The 3,774-nt window shown below is 33.8% G+C and overlaps 1 pseudogene; it reads left to right on the forward strand.

Annotated features, from left to right (window-relative positions):
• Positions 1 to 1,726: 1,726 nt before the first annotated feature.
• Positions 1,727 to 2,488, forward strand: LOC147789918 (polygalacturonase pseudogene; annotated as a pseudogene).
• Positions 2,489 to 3,774: the final 1,286 nt, after the last annotated feature.

The raw sequence follows: 3,774 nt of genomic DNA on the forward strand, positions 1-3,774 counted from the left end.
CCATTCAATATGCCTACCATTTGAGGGACATACCATACTTTGAGACAAGCCATTTTGTTGCTTTATTATAGTCATACAAGTCATTTTATGCGTATGCCTACCATAATATGCCTATAATATGCCTACCATTTTAAGCATGTTTAGTTTGGAACAATATTATGTTTGGCAACCTCTTGAAATTTTCTTAACAAACATGTGGGTAAAGCAAAACATGCTAAAAACAACTCAGGTTGATCGGTAAGAATAATCTCTCTTCTTTGAAACACTTTATGAGGAATAAATAATGTGGTCATAGTGCAAAAGATGTCGGAAAATGCTGGAGCCACTGGGTGTCAAATTCATACTAAAAAATTTGGTTCATATCCTGTTCCTGGGACATTGCACTAATCGGTTTAACGGGTTCTTGCTTTTTTTTTTCCCCCTTTTGTACAAGTCTTATTTCTAACGATTTTAGGTTGAAAACAGTCTCTAACCAATGTAGTCATAAATAAAAATGTTTGTGGCCCCAAAGCTAGTACTTCGTTGGGTTTGGCCAATGCCCAGTTTCTTTGAGATTCAACCATTCAAAGGCTAGTGAGAGAGATATTACAACACACCCATTAATGAACAACTTACATAAACAACGTTTAGTTATCAATTTATGTTTGGATTAAGAGAGGGAAATGGATCCATAACTTTTTTTAGTTCCATCCCAACTTATTCCTATTTTTCAAGTTTTATAAAATAAATAAAAAGTTCCAAATCTAAAACGAAATATCGTTGTCTCTCACTAGTTTTCAAACCATATACATAAAAAAGAAAAGAAAGCACAGGCTTCATGAGTACGATCAAATCGAGTTTCTTGGCTGCTACAATTTTGATGTTACTATTGTTAGCTCTTACCGTCGATGCTCAATCTAGTGCCGATGTTGTTTTTCCTTTGAAAAGATATGGTAACATAGTGTCTGGTACTGACATCACGAAGGTAAATATACAATATGAACATCAATATTATCACTAGTTGAGCTGATCAATTGTTTGATATAAGTTTTTGTTACTTGTGAAATGTAGGCTTTAGGAAATGCATGGAAGGATGCATGCACGTCCAATCGTTCTAGTGCAATTTTTATTCTGAAAGGGATATTTAAAGTAAAGCAAGGGAAGTTTGAAGGACCTTGTAATAGCCCAATTGACTTTCAACTTGGAGGAACATTGCAGACACAAAAAAGTCTTCAGGGAGATAATTGGATCACTTTTGCACGTGTTGATAGATTGACATTATCAGGTGAAGGAGTTTTTGATGGCCAAGGAAAGGCAGCTTGGAAAAGGAATGATTGCCACAAAGCATAAATTGTGTCCAAACTCCCTCTTGTAAGTAATATGCCTTTAGCTTTCCTTCTCAATCTCATGCATCTTGTTGTTTTTGAAAGGGCCTCTTACATGTCTTCTCTAATGTTCTGACATTTACGATTTGGTAAATGTTCTTCATTTTCTAGAGGATAATCTTTAACAATCAAGTGAAGAAGTGAATTTTTTGTTGAGTTTTCAATTTTATTGGGTTCTTTTCAAATTTTTAGTTTCATTACCCACTGTCACAAAATATTATTTGATTATACAAAATGTTTAGAGTTTGAGGTTCAACTTCATCACCAATTCAACCGTTAAGAGAATAACATCACTTGATAGCAAGAACTTCCATATCAACGTCCTCAGCTGCAACAACCTCACATTCCATAATATCAATATAATGGCACCAGAAAATAGTCCAAACTCTGATGGAATACACATCGGTCCATCAAATAAGATCACAATCACAAAGTCCAAAATTGCAACTGGAGATGATTGCATTTCTCTTGGAGATGAAAGCAAACTAATTGAAGTCACCAACGTGACGTGCAGACCAGGACATGGAATAAGCATCGGAAGTCTTGGAAGATACACTAACGAAGAACTTGTTGAAGGTGTCATCGTAAAGAACTGCACGTTAATTAACACCACTAATGGTGTTAGGATCAAAACGTGGCCAACTTCTGCTGCTAGCAGCACCGCCACCAATATGCACTTTTTGGACATTATAATGGTCAATGTTAGCAACCCTATTATAATAGACCAAGAGTATTGTCCGTGGAATCAGTGTAATCGGCAGGTATGGATCGCATTCTCGAACCTTTCATTCATTTTTTCATTATAACTTAACAAATAAACCATTTGTTGTCTCATTTTAATTTTCAGATTCCTTCAAAAATTAAGATTAGTACAGTGAGCTTCAAGAACATTAGAGGAAGTTCTGCAACTCTGCAGGCAAACAAACTTATTTGCAGCCGTCACTTACCATGTGACGATGTAAAAGTAAGCAACATTGACCTCACTTACAATGGAATAAAAGGTCCTATTTCCTCCCAATGCACGAATGTGAAACCTATCATTTCAGGAAGACCGAACCCCAAGATATGCTCCTCTCCTTATGTTGTCCAATGGATTGTTCATTGCCATAGAACTTCAAATATAATAGACAACCTTAATTAAAAAAGAAGACCGCCTCCATCCATTTGACTCTCATTCTTTTGAGTTTCTTTTGTTGTACTTTTCAAAATAAATAAGATGGTCTACTGTTTGAAGGAGACTTTGTGTGGTGAACAACCTAATGTTTTTATTACCACCACCTTATATAATAAAATTGTTCCAAGTCTTGTTTTTTTTTTTTTTTTTTTTTTTTTTTTTTCGTTCTAGTTTTGAATTCGAAATAAGACAATGTAATTGTAACAACCATTATTAAAAAAAAACTAATCCATTACTCAAGAAAAGAATCTTTAACCAACAAAAATATCTAACTCCTCTTTCAATTAGTTACCCTAAACAAATCAATTACCATTAGAAATCTTTTAGACAGAATGGATGAGTTAGATTGAATCTCCTAACTACTTCCCATATTGCACAGATCCATCATTATTGTTAAAGAAGAATTAAAATTTGAGGTGACTAATCCAACAAGTCGTGTCCTTAAATCTATCTTTTTCGTCAATGGTGTAATTTTGGTTGCAACTTTTGGATATGACTTGTTAAAATTTAGCTTTCAGATTAGAAAATTAAGTGACAAGTATTAATATGTATTATAGGAATTTACATTTAATATCGAATTATCTACCTATTTATCCCGACCAAGTTTAGTTATAGGAAAAATGTCGATAGTCCTAGAAAAATTAAATATCAAAAGTAGCTAAATGTTCTAGGAGTTTAATGTACCAGAACTCATCAAAATTTGCCCAAATCCATGGTAAATAAGGCCAAAAAATAACAGAAATCACAAAAGAGAGAAAATAAAAACAGAATTTGGTCTTGATCGATGATGCTATGTTTCGTGTTTTCAAGTCTTAAGATATTTGTTGTTTCGTGAGTTTAGCTGGGTCGAGTTGAGATATTTTTAGACCTAATGCAATTAATTGGATCATAAATTTATTCAACTCAAACAACCCTTACTACATAATTAAATCTTTTGATTTTATTGTTTAGAATAAAATCTTAAGAAAAAGAAAAAAAAAAAAGGGGAACTAAGCCATTTGGAAATGGCAAATGCCCCTGCTAAGATTTGGACCACGATTTCAAATTTGGATTCAGCAACTAGCAACTGATACCCTTGACGTTCCCCTGCATCTACCATGACATACCTACATTACCAACTTATCTTGAATTGCTTATAAGAGTGAAAACTATCCACACAAACCAACACCATTTTTTGTAGCATGCTTTTTCCTTACTCACATGCCTCCTAAGATGTAATCTCATACCTAAAATTTG

Source organism: Cucurbita pepo, chromosome 12 (genome assembly GCF_057944985.1).
Source record: "Cucurbita pepo subsp. pepo isolate OVF chromosome 12, ASM5794498v1, whole genome shotgun sequence".
Lineage (NCBI taxonomy): Eukaryota > Viridiplantae > Streptophyta > Magnoliopsida > Cucurbitales > Cucurbitaceae > Cucurbita > Cucurbita pepo.